Source organism: Thermobia domestica, chromosome 12 (assembly GCF_964235325.1).
Source record: "Thermobia domestica chromosome 12, izTheDome1.hap1.1, whole genome shotgun sequence".
NCBI classification, from domain to species: domain Eukaryota; kingdom Metazoa; phylum Arthropoda; class Insecta; order Zygentoma; family Lepismatidae; genus Thermobia; species Thermobia domestica.
Window position 1 is genome coordinate 196,920,993 of NC_137465.1, and position 14,462 is coordinate 196,935,454.

A 14,462-nucleotide genomic window follows, 5' to 3' on the forward strand; every position below is an offset into this window, starting at 1 on the left:
TCTTAGTTCCATCATTTTCAGAGAACATAAGTTGCAGAACTTCAGAATTACTTATCGTCCTTTCACGTGCAGAGTAACGCCGGTTCAATACTACGTACACGTAATGTCTCGTAGTATTGGAACCCTCTCAACAAAAATTTCTGGGTACGCACCTGGGCTGAAATTAGAAGAAAAAGGAAAAATGAATATATTTGTTAGAGAACAGAATCCTGGACTTTGTAATGACAAGCTGACCCAAATTTAATTATGTCCTTCAATGGGTGAAGAACCTATTCCTTCATTGAAGGCATTATTCCTACAGTTAACTGGTAAGGCTGAAATTTAAAATTCAATTTGGCCACGACCAAATTCATAATTTTGTTGACTGAAATTAAAAATAAAATGAAATTTGTAGTTTTACATCCCATGGTTATGCCCTGAGGAGGATTATTAGTGAAAATGAATGTTAGTAAATGAACCAACTCATATGCTACCGGCATGTAAAGGCGCCGAATGCAGCCTCTGTTGTCGGATTACTTACCCATTAAATTTCATTCAGATGCGGCTAGTAGTTACTGGGAAATAAGGTATCATATACACATACATATACCCTATATGTGCACATGAAGTGTGATTATAAGCTTCTGTATGCTTACAGAGTGAACTAATAACGAAATGTCAAGCTTGTAATTTTGTTTTAGTTGGCAACTTTTAGTTTTAGTTTTAAATAAACAATTCTTTATTTCCTTTTATTTTTTTTTCTAGATCCGCTTTAGATGTAATAAGGAGTTTATTTTATTTACCTTTAAATTATTTTTAACAATAACTACACATTTCAACTACTCATCGTACTGGGTTCGCAGTACATTTTTTCCTAATGAGTACGGATCCGCGTCACCGGAAACTTTGAGATTCATTAACCTACACCAGATGAACAACGATTATTTGAACAAAATGGTGTGTAGGTTTTAAGAATTTCGTAGAATATTCGTATAGATAACATTAATAGTATTTTTCTTTAAAAAGTAATAAAATAAAATAAAATAAAGTCATATTTTAGCGTATACTTAAGAACAATGTAACAATTTAATTTTGAAGAATATAGTATATACGTAATTTTTATTCAAAATGACAATTAATAACCGTTATTGCTTAGCTTCTACGCTAATGCTACCAGCAGAAGTTGGGTAATTCTATAAAATATTGAATTCTATGCATCGCTGCTTAAAGAAAGAATCATTATCTAGGTTATGTGTGATACACAATATTTAAAGTAGCAAAATGTGATTCGAATATGTTCGGCGATGAAAAGACTTTTCTGGAGGGACAAATTCAAATAATGTATCCTTTTCCAATCAGGTCTATTAGAAAATTGTTGAGTAATCCAGAACCTGGAAAAGTTATCTGTTTTTAAGAAACTTGTACAGTCACTGTCAAAAAGATATATATATATATATATATATATATATATATATATATATATATATATATATATATATATATATATATATATATATATAAACCTATTTAACAAGTTCTTTTGTATATTACTGCGCCAGCGGTGCTCTCCCCCCCTCGCAAGTACTTGGGCGTAATCTTCCCCTAAAAATAGTAGAAAACACCCGAGTTGCTTGTGACGAAACGAAGATAGCTTGTAGACTATTTTTTTTTCTAATTTTAGATTTTTTTCCTTTCTTAAAAGCATTGTTATGGTATCATTAGTCTGGTACCATTTTCAATGAAAACTTTTGCCCTCTTCTCCGAAGAAATATGATTGCAACCTTTGCCCTAAAACCCACCTGCGGCCATTGCCCAATGAATTGATCAATTTCGAATACAGTTTTAGTACTATAGAGACAAAGTATGCAATGCTTTTTCTATATAACAGGAAAATGAATTAAAGCTAGTTGTCTTATTCCAAAGGGTTGGCAAAGGAACATGTTGTGTGTGAGTATACCGTATACGCATTTTTGATTATGAGTGTACAACGCTTCCTACGAGATGTCTGTTACAAGGGTAAGTATGATATGAAAAGATCGTAATGAAGTGAAGTGCGGAATAGAACGGGTCATGAAATAACCCAAATCACCTTTATCAGCGAGCTTGGCCTACATCTAGCATTTAGTATCAGCACTTAAAAGCTTTTAGAAAGGTGTTATAGGGAAGGGGATCAACAACTTTTTACGATGCTTTGTCAAATGACAGAAGAGTGGTTGATTGATTATAATAATTTTGAATTAAGTGTATTAAAGATTTCTTTTGTTGCATCAACATATTTTTTTCTTTTTTTAAAAAATGCACATTTTCCTGGTACAATTTTCGCACAAACCAATTCAACATTGAGTTTCTAGAGGCAAATTGAGTTCAGGAATATGTACAGAAGGTCATTTTTTCTTTATTATAGTGAATTGCACGAGCCTGCCCCAGGCTATAAAACCCCTTTTTCTACTGCCAATCGTATTCAATATGATGGCCAGGCGATGAACAATTGCACGATACCGGAGCTTTCGTTGAATGACGCTACTATTCAGAACACCCTCATCAAATTTAACTACTCGTCCTGCGCACTTTTCAGAATTCTTCAAGTGTCATGTTGCGACGTTTCATGGAGGCGAAAAGCAAGAATATTGATATTGGATTGATCGTGATGCATCTGGCGATTTAACAGAGATGTTTCTAAATGGGAAAGTCTCCTGTTCCGTACAAACCGTGTACGTTGACCATTGTTGTTTCGGCGGTGTTATTGTTGACCCTCTGTTGGTGGCTGTGGACTTGATAGCATTTATTAGTTTACGGAAATCAGGATTGCAACCGGAAGTAATTTTTAATTTGAATAGCTTCCGATTGTGGTAGAGTATTGTGGATTGTCAGGATATGTTGTCTTAAAGACGCTGAATCGTTTGCGAAAACCTGCTTCTCGCTATTTGTTATCGTTTTCGTTCTATGGCGATAAACGTTAAAACCAGAAATGAATAATTTTAACTACTTCCGGTTTGCATATAGGGTTAGCAGAGGAGATGAAACCTATTCTTGGGATGCTAAATCGATTGCAAGAAATTGCATCTCGGTATCTCTTACCACTTTTCCTCTGATACTTGTCGACAGACGGACGGAAGAACAAAACTGTTTTATAAAACTTCCGACACTTATGCATAGCTTGGGAGTCTAATAATTTCGATTAATCGTTACGGGAACAAATAAACTCATTGCTTACGTCCCAATTAAACCAACCAATCAATCAATCAATGAATTTAGATTAATAAAGTCTTGAATAAAGTTTTGATCATAAACTTGCAAAGAAAGAAGTACTTCTATAAATGTCTCTAGGTTTTACACCAATCTTCTTCTTTCAGAGGCATTTTTGCTGGACAATAGATAAAAAAGAGGAGAAAAATTGGAATACCACGAAAACTGTAAAGCCAGAGGAATGTTAAGAATGGTCAAGAAGGCCTAAGGCAGGTACGAGGGAGAGGCAGGGTTAAAAAGTTGTGGTTGACCATGGATCCCGTACGTTTACGTCACACTGTATTACGCAGATGATTAAGGGACGCTCAGATCATATTTTGGCCTAGTAGTATTTATTGTTGACATACTTTCTACTCAACGGAGTAAAAAAATAAATAAATAAAAATAAAAATCAATATGGCTTTGATTTCGCTGCGAACCAGCTGTCCATATTTCGGTAGTTGAGAATAACTCAGTTTTATTGTGACTATAGCACCTTAATTTTTACTTGAGCAGTATCAATCTTCTCCCAAAAGAATTCATGATCATGCAACTAGTAGAAAGTGCCCACGATTGGATTTATTTCTAATTGTACTGTTTATACTAATTTGAGAACGCTGAATTAAACAGAACTACTTTTAAACTACCTGTCTATGAAGTGCCTAGAAAAATAACCTCAAATGTAGGATATAAATATGAATAGTCTAAATATAAATATCCCGACTTAGAGATTGAATTTCTCGTGACTGCAGAAACAGATATGTTTGAAAACAGCTTCATTGGATTCAGCATTCTTAAATTAGTATAAAAATCGTAATTAGAAATGTATTGAAGCGTGGGCACTTACTATTGGCATAAGCGATGCCTCAAAGATTCCAATTTGAGATAACGTTTCTCGTAACCCCATGAGCTGATATGTTAAAAAATAGTTTCATTGGATTCAGCATTCTTAAATTAGTATAAAAAGCGCAATTAGAAATGTGTTATGTACAAAGTGTTTTGTTTTTAAATAACACTAGACTTCCACGCGTTAGCATATGATTGCTGACATCAAAATATTCCTAAACATGGGACAGATTCCTCTTCGTTTTCGAAAGACAAGGCGCCCAAGTGTGAAGTCAATTAACGGCCCACAATAGGAAATAATGGTTCATACATTACAACTCTTGCATAAAAGTGTTATTGTGTTGTTACAAATAAATGCACATGAGAATAACTTACGTATGAACTCACAAAGTAATTAAATGTTAAAAGACACAAAGTAATGTTATTGGGTAACAATGTTGCCCACTTCGTGTGAACGTGCTATTTGAAAACATAACACTTTGTACCAGGTCGGCAACACTGACAACCTAATAACCTCAAATATTGATTAGTTTTATTCTCTATGTTAGTGTAAATGTATTTGCACAGGCATAATTCTACTTGATTGTATTATTCTTGTAATATTGAAGATTTCCATTCACTTTCCCATAGTGAGCCATTTGAGGAACTCGACATTTGAACACCCTGTATCTCTGAAACGAAGCGGCATCGGACCCATGTTTATAAGAACATTTTTACTTATTTGGATGTCCGCAATCACCTTGTCCCTTTTGGTCATGCATTTATGTTACACCCTGTATGTATCTTATAAACTCTCGACTGATCTCATTCCTCAAACATTTTGAACAAAAAAATATGATAATAATATTATCTTCTTTCTTAGTTTTTTAGTTCCTTATGACTTCATCTAAACAAAATTTATTTCTTTTCGATAAATTTAGGCCATTGTTTTTAGTATACCCTTTCACTAATGTTGTGGTTTTAAAATATATATAAAAACTCAGACTGCGATCATCCTTCCACTTCAATGCTCATCGAAGTTCTGTACAATGTTAGTATATTCTCACTGCCAGAATATTATGTCATATTGTACCATAGTAAACTGCTATCTGTGGAAATTATAAAACCGAAATGACACGTGGAGTCATTGCTTAAAGTGAGGCGGTATGAGCCGGTTATGCATCCGAAAGTTAGAAAATCGGCCGGTACGGCATACCGGTAAAAATAACTGATTTGAATTATAATTTGCGTGTAGGAAAAAAACGGGTTTTACACATAGAAATAAGTACGACGTAGCATTGAGTCATCAAATATGTTTGTACTATCAAAGATTCCGTTGCTGATGTTTTGAAAGTAAATAACAGTTCCTTATCACCCTATTCAATGGCAAAATTTATGCTTTTGATTTTTTTCAACATTTGTGCGAGCAATTCCCCCCTCCCTCGAAAAATTCTGCCGTACCGCCCACCTAAAATGTTTAACCTGGATCTTCTTCTGTCATTGACAAGACTCTTTTCTAAATTCAAAATTATTCTTTCACATTGTCTGGACATCTGTGTTTTCAATTATAAGAAAATTATTGTTGACCACGAGTAAAAACGAGACCAGAAGCTTTGGAAATGGAAATGAGATTGGAAAGAATCATTAAATACTAGATACTGGAGACGAGACGAGAGTGCCTTCAAAGCCTTGAAAACGAGACGAAAAGAAAACACAAATACAACGGAAAACAATATTCACTAAATACTTTTTTTTTAATATTTATATTTCTTAGGCTGATGATAATGGGGAGTAAAATACTTACATATTTGTCCGCATTCTCTCTATATATATCTCTCTCTCCATTTCTGTGTATGTCTTTCTATAGATTTTTCACGTCAAAAATGATGAAAAAATGTCAGGAGTAGAGATTCTCTTTAGGATTCTGTCAAAATTACTGCTCTAAGTGGTCATATTTGTTCCATACCGTCACCTCATCTGATGTCACTTTAAACACTGCGTGGAGTGAATATCATATCAAAAGGTTTGTTACTTTGCAACACAGAAATAATTTCAGAACTGTATAACACCTCTAATTTTGATAAATGGACGGGTTGAAGTTACAATGGTGTAAGTAATAAGTAACATTTAAAAAAAGCACAGAAACCAGATCTAAGTAAGTCAATCTGCTAACAAAAGACGTAAGTTATAGTGGTGTAAGTAACTTTTCTGAAAAGAAACACACACAAACCAGCTCTAGATACTGTACGTCAATCTCTTAACAGAGAACGTAAGTTGGAGCTTCATTCAACTGACGAAAGATGGCAGTGGAAATTCCAATGATAAAGGAACTACACTAGGTGACTAGGAGAAAGGTGACTAGGTTGTTTTGTTCTCAAATATATTACAGTATTTTCGCATTAATTTCTGAAAAACAAAGAAAATGTAAATTAGAACATTTTTACTTTAAATCGTCCAAATCAGTATGGTGTAAAGTAGTATCCATGTCCTGCAATCTGAGCTTCTACTAGTCGTGGTATCGAACAGGTGTGTGTTTAATTATAATTTTATAACGGGGGAGGGGGGGAATAGCTTTCCAAGTTGCGCGGATGAGAGTTCACAACGTATCGATACTTGTGCATAAAGATAGTGACAAACAAGTTTCGTATTAAAGATTCAGGCAAACATGTAGGCGAGAGAAGTAGTAGTGATGAACAAATGCAAGACCAAGGTAGTGACAAGCTTCCGGCTAAATATTCAGGGATCCATGTAGGCGAGGGAAGTAGTAGTGATGAACAAATGCAATATGAAGATAGTGACAAACAAGTTTCGTATTAAAGATTCAGCAAACATGTAGGCGAGAGTAGTAGTGATGAGCAAATGCAAGACCAAGGTAGTGACAAGCTTCCGACTAAACATTCAGGGATTCACGTAGGCGAGGGAAGTAGTAGTGATGAACAAATGCAATATGAAGATAGTGACAAACAAGCTTCGTATTAAAGATTGAGGCAAACATGTAGGCGAGAGAAGTAGTAGTGATGAACAAATGCAAGACCAAGGTAGTGACAAGCTTCCGGCTAAACATTCAGAAAAACATGTAGTTGAGGGAAGTAGTAGTAATGAACAAATGCAATATGAAGATAGTGACAAACAAGCTTCGTATTAAAGATTGAGGCAAACATGTAGGCGAGAGAAGTAGTAGTGATGAGCAAATGCAAGACCAAGGTAGTGACAAGCTTCCGGCTAAACATTCAGAAAAATATGTAGGCGAGGGAAGTAGTAGCGATGAGCAAATGCTAGACCAAGAACTTGGTGGTCTTTGTCTTGCACTGGAGTCCTTGGTTTTAAAAGCTCTTATGCTTCTCATAGATACAGTTTACACCGAATACTAAAGACAACAAAACCAACACACATCATTGCTTGTCTTCATACTAGAATAATAACTTAAATATTCTTTTAAATGTAATATTGTTCTCTTTCATGTGAGTACGATTGATAATGTATAGAATTACCAAAGTTCAATACTATATTTTGGTTTAGGTTTAGAAGAACTTCACTAACATGTTTTGTTAGTTTAATTTAAGTTTATCTGCTATCTTAAGCATCTTTTTTTGTAGGCTTTCACATAATCCATTCATGGGCTATCGTAAATGAATCAAACGATGACCAGAGTAAATCAGACACTGACATTCTCAACTTGTAACAATTCATAGAAATTGTGCTCTCTATTTTCTTCTACATCCTGTTGGTTTCTACTACTTCCAGTTTATATAAAGGGTTAATAGGTACGGTGGAACTTTTTCTTGGGACGATGAATCTATTGCAGAAAAGCAGTATCTCAAGGGATGCGCTCGAGACGAGTCGAGACAGGATTTTCCTGACAAAATTCGAGTCGAGACACGGCTCTTCCAATAGAAAAATATATATTTTTCGAGTCGAGACATCACTTTTACAGCACATTTTCGAGTCGAGACAGTCACAAACCTTGTCTCGTGCGCATCCCTATATCTCACTATATCTTCACACTATTTGCTTCGATACTTACTGCTCTTTTACAGACAGAGAGATGGACGGGCCTTGTCGTTTAATAAGACTTCTCATACTTGTGCATAGAATAGTTTGGGAGCAAAAACCACCATTTACTAAATGTGGTTTTAGTAAGACAACCCATATACAAAAGACTATTCTTCACTCGTTGTCTAAGAAGCCAACAATAGATTCGCCTATAAATCTTTGAAGTCTTAAGTACCCAGAAACATAACCCACAAATGTACTAGGATTCATGAGTCGAATGGGATTATCAAGTATGTCTAAGCTAAAGATTCCAGACGTACCGACAGTGGGAATCGAACTCGCAACCACATATTCAAAGTAAAAGCAAATCCTATTAATTAAACCACATACTCATATGAGATCACTGTGTCTCTCTTTTTATTTTTTTTTTATTTCACCGCATTTGGTTATTCAATGTAGACTGAAAAAAGACTATGATGAAACGAATGGAGAAATTATTACATGTCATAGACAAGACTCGAACGTGTTACTGGAACATCTTGAGTTATTTACACGAGCACTTCAGACCACTCGACTGGTCAGCCACACCCGTCATCATGACTAGAACAATGTAAAGTGGAATCACAAAATGTAATTAATATTCGACGTCGGACTACGAATGTATAGGAGTCCCTCAGCACTAGTTATTACTACCGTGATAAAGTGAAAGCACTAATAGTAAGTCATTCAGTTATATCCTCTTAAATAAAATGAGGGAAAATAAACGATTTTAGATTGAATTAAGCGCAAAGGTATTTTATATTCAACTATGCCTACCGAAAATCCTAGATGAAATTCAATTCGCCGAACTGTATTTTTGTGAATCTCAAGTTACCTCATTCGAAGTCTAATTAAACTGGAAACGAACTATTCAAATTCTATTGTATATATATATATATATACAGTGGCGGATCCAAGGGGGGGCTACGGGGCTATAGCCCCCCCCTTGACGCTCAGGTTTACACTGGATAAAATGGGCTTCAATTGTACTTTACACTGGATAAAACGGCAAATTATGGTTTAGCCCCCCCTTGATCATATCCTGGATCCGCCACTGTATATATATATATATATATATATATATATATATATATATATATATAGATATATATATATATATATATATATATAGATATATATATATATATATATATATATATATATATATATATATATATATAATTGCAAAAGCAATACAAGCAGCCTGCCGCTTGCCATAGTATAAGATTAGTTTCCAAATATAGTAATTAACGTAAAAGTGTGTATATATAATGAAAATAAAGTAAATTTCTCATCTGAAAGTTTAAATTACATAGGGAACTTTTCACATTTGTGGCCTCTATGCTTCATTCCCCCTCCCCTTCTTCAAGTGAGCCTAACTAGAACAAAAGCTTTTGTAGATGCACTACAAGTGCTACTAAATGATTAAGACAGTACTAAGCATGTGAATATTAAAACAAGTAACAATATCGCGTGTACACCACGTGAAGAAATTTGATTAGAATATAGAAAGTAACTGAAATGTATGCAACCAAACTGACTATTAAATATAAATGAGTTGCATAGTACCAAGGAGCAATAATACTCCATTATAATCCGTTATGGTAGTAGTATATGGGGACTAACTCTTGGGATCAACTGGATGGATCACCTCCAACAACGAAGTCGATTCTTAATTTTTGAACCCGTTACATCTTGGCTCAAAATTTGATGGTGATCCATCAAGTATATCTTCAGATTGTTGATCTTCCGGACGGAAGGACACACAGACAGACAAGGTAAATATATAAAGAAGTTTTGACATGTAAACCAAACTCCTTAACAAGTGAATTTGTGATAGTGACAGAAATTTTAAACCATTAATAATAATTTAAAAATATTCAGAATTTCGATGAGTGTATAGAAAACTTATCAAAATAACCGACATCAGTCAAGTTCATGTTCAACTGAAAAATGTTAAACTAAGTACAACCTCAGACTCGAACTCAATTCTTAAAGAAACTCAGCTTAATTTATTTTTTTTTTTAAAAAAAGGTTAAGCTTAGATTCACTCATTAAACTCACTTCTTAAAAGACCGCAGTTCAATTCATGTTCAAAATGAAAACTGTTAGTTATATCATGCTCACAAGTAACATTTCCGAAGTCTAACACTCCGATTTTGATAAAATTTGACAGGTAGATGCTACACATGAAATAATCGAATACGTATTTCTTTATTTTCTACGCAAAAGCCCCCACCCGAAATTTTGAAGTTCACGCCCGAAATGCAAAAAAACAAGTGAACCGAAGTCAACGAAATTGTACACATAAAATGAGGGAACACGTATTTCATATTTTCCTTGGAAAAAAACAGTTAGGTGCGGCACGGACAACTTCCAAAACTTTCATCATGAAATATTAAAAGTGCTAGTAACAGTATGTCAGATGCATGTAAAAGACATGAACAATTGCAACGAAACTTTGTGTATGAACAATAGGCCAAAAATAAACGAATACGGGTTTATTATTTTCTGCGGAAAACGGTTTTAGGGGGCCAAATCCCTCATCCAAAATTTTGAAAGTTGAGGCCCGAAACGAAAGAGGAAGTGAACCGAAGTGAATGAAATTGTGCACAGATATTGTAGACATAAAGTGAGGGAATACGGGTTTCTTATTTTCCTGAAAAGAAAAAGAAAACCGTTTAGGTGGAACAGAGACCACTCCAAAACTTTGATCGTGAAATATCAAAAGTGCTAATAACAGCATGTCAGAAGTGCTTAAAGGATATGAATAATTGGAACGACACATTGTGTAGGGACAATACGCAAAAAATAACGAATACGTTTTTTTTTCATTTTCTGCGGAAAAACGGTTTTAGGGGGCAAAATCCCCCACCCAACATTTTGAAATTTGAGGCCCAAAAGGCAAGAAGAAATTCGCCGAATTGAATGACATTGTGCACAGATACTGTAGACGTAAAATGAGATAATTGGGTTTCGTATTTTCCTGGAAAAAAGCGGTTGAGTGAGGCACGAACCTTCTAAACTGTTGATTACGAAATATCAAAAGTGCAAATAAGCATACGTCAGAAGTTCCTAAAGAATATGGAGAATTGCAACTAAACTTCGTATAGGGACAATTTGCAAAACAATAAATGAAACGTGTTTTAATTTGTGCGAAACAACAGTTTGGGGGCCCACGCCCCATCCGAAAAAAAAAGAAAATATTACCGTAATAGCGCAGGAAGGAGTGGACCGAAGCAAATGAAATTGTGTGTAGATATTATATAGACTCTATGTAAAATAAGGCCTTTCGTGTTTCTCAAGTGTCCCTATCCGTTTTGCTTCAAATTTGGCACATCAACAGCAAACTGGAAATAAATTGACACGTGTTTTTGTTTATGTGGAAAAACATTGTAAGGGTTAAAGGTCCTTCCTGAAATATTATAAAATACGCTATACTGTTTGTGCTTGTAGTTGATCTGCCAAATTTGAAGAAATCGGATGGAGACACTTGTGAAACACGAAAGGCCATATTTTACATATCCAATATATACATACAATTTCATTCGCTTCGGTCCACTCCTTCCGCCACTCAACGCCTCGGTTCACTCAACAGTTTTTTTTTTCTTTTCAGGAAAATACGAAACACGTATTTCCTCATCCTACCTTTACAATATTCGTGAACATTTCGTTCACTTAAGTCCACTTGTTCTTTTCTTTCGTGGTCAAATTCCAAAATTTTGAACGTGGGCTTTTGCTCCCAAAAACAGTTTTTCCCCGAAAATAATAAAAAAAAACGTATTCGTTTATTTTTTGCCTATTGTTCATACACAAAGTTTCGTTGCAATTCTTCATGTCCTTTACACGCATCTGATATACTGTTGCTAGCACTTTTGACATTTCGTAATCATAGGTTTGGAGGGGTCCGTGCCCCACCCATCCGTTTTTTTCCAGGAAAATACGAAGCCCGTATTCCCTCATTTTACATCTGCAATATCTGTGCACAATATCATTCACTTCGGTTCAGTTGTTCTTGCCTTTAGGGTGTCAACTTTCAAAATATTGGGTGGGGGCTTTTGCCCCCTAAAACCATTTTTCCGCAGAAAATAAAAAAAACACGTATTCGATTATTTTATGTGTTAGTATCTAGCTGCCAAATTTGATCAAAATCAGAGTTTTACACTTCGGAAGTGTTAATTGCCAAATTCATTAAACTCACATTTTAAAGAAGTTTAGTTCAATTTACTCTGTAAACGGAAAGTATTAGCCAAATTTCACGCTCATTTCTTGGAGGAGTCCCATTCAGTTCATAGTAAATGAGAAAACTATTAGTTAAGTTAAAGCTCAGACACATTAAGTTACACGAATGCGTTCAATTTGCGCTCAAACTGAAAAATGTTAGCTAAGTTCACGCTTAAACTCACTAAACTTACATTTAAAAGATATCAGCTCAGCCCAAAGTGAAGAATATTAACGAACTTCGTATTCTGACTCACTAAACTTACATTTAAAAGAGCTTATCTCAGCCCAAACTAAAAACTAATAGCCAAGTTCACGCTCAGATTCATTGCATTCACTCTTTATAAGAGCTCAGTTCATATCAGGCTCAAATCAAAAAATACGGTATTAGCCAAGATCACGCTTACTTCTTTGAAAAGTTCTTCTAAACTCGTACTCAAAGGCAGCGGAGCAAATCTGTCTTCAACATTGGGAGGTCGGGTAGGCCCGTTCCCATATTTTTTAAAGCCATGTTCAAAATATTTATGGAGTTGAAAAACAATGCTGTGGAGGATCAGGGAAGTAGAGTTGTCTTCAGTGGTAGGCGGACAAATTTGAGTCTTATTCTTGGGGGACATCAATTTCATTACACTTTCCTGTGTGGTGGGCAGATACAAATCATCACATTTCTCCCCAAAAAACACATTTCAAATAGGATTATTAGGGAAAACAGTCCTTTCCAGTTCCAAGATTGATGGGACATGTTCCCCTCATCACTCTGGGATTTGCGCCAATGCTCAAAGGGGAAAATATTAGCTAAGTTGACACTCAAAATAGTTAAACTCACTAAATAAACACACTTTCGAAATTGAGAGGAGGAGGAATTCACATTTTCATTTTTAGCAGTTTTTAACCTCAAGTCGAGGAAACATTTACAATGTCACAAAGAAAATATACACTAAGTTTTGTCATAAACGAAAAATTTTTACGTGGTATATATTGGAAAATTGTCTTGCACGTACATACATTTGTAAACTTGCAACAGGGAATTGATTTTACTTCGTTTTGTCCCCTTATACTTAATGTATTGCAATCTCAAAAAATTGGATTATTTCTGCAAGTGGAAGGAAAGCACATACAAAGTTACATCGAAATCGGAAAAGTTTTACGAGAGTTATCATGGAGCAGATGGACAAATTGACAAACACACAAATGCCAATCGGGTCGATTAGTAGAACCTTCGCTAACGCTTGCTTCGATTGTGTACTTTCTTAATTTTTATCTTTACAAGAGAGAAATAGATGGTTGACCACCATTTGCAGTAATTTTTACAATTTTTATATAAACAATACAAAATAACATTTTTAACACACAGGAACTTGATGCCCGGTGCACCTATATAACACCGTTACAAGTGACGAAGACAAGACAAGATTGTTGTGCCTGGTAGGATTTAATAAAAGGTTCTACGAACAAGTCATAAATCTTGAAATCAAAAAGTGTGACTATATACAAGCTCTAATTCCTAATTGGGAAAAAAGTGTTAGCGTTATCTTATCAATCATCATACGTCCTTGTCTTCATATAATTAAATTATGCTCCATGCCATGGACTATGGGTTGATAATTCAAAGATTAGTAAAAGAGTCATCTATCTACAATTCTTTTTGAGCTTACTTTCTATACTTCTTACCTCATGAAAGGTACATCCACGAAACAACATATATATATATATATATATATATATATATATATATATAGGGGAAAATGGGGTAATGACACGCTGTGTAGGCCTATAATTACACGCATCCCTGTTTACAAAGAAGCAGAAGAAAGAGAAGGCCTCTATGGTGCTCAACCCTACCAACACGTGCCCAACGAACCTCACTTGAGTGGGAGAGCGCTGCAGAGAACGTACTGCGCAGTATGACCATATATTGAAAATCTTTGTTTTTTCTTCAAAAATTTCACCAGTTTTCTTTAGTGGTTAAGTTCAAACTTACTTCTGGGGTACGGTATTTTTGTAGTCAATATGTATGAATAGTCAATTTAGAATAAATATAGTTTGTTATAATATTTTCGCATGCCAGTCAAGAACAAAGAAATCAAGATGGCCTGATTTGGGGTAATAGCACGCATGAACACAAGAGTGCGTGTGATTAAAAATGCCTCATCAGGCTTTGAAAAGTGTGGTACATCCCT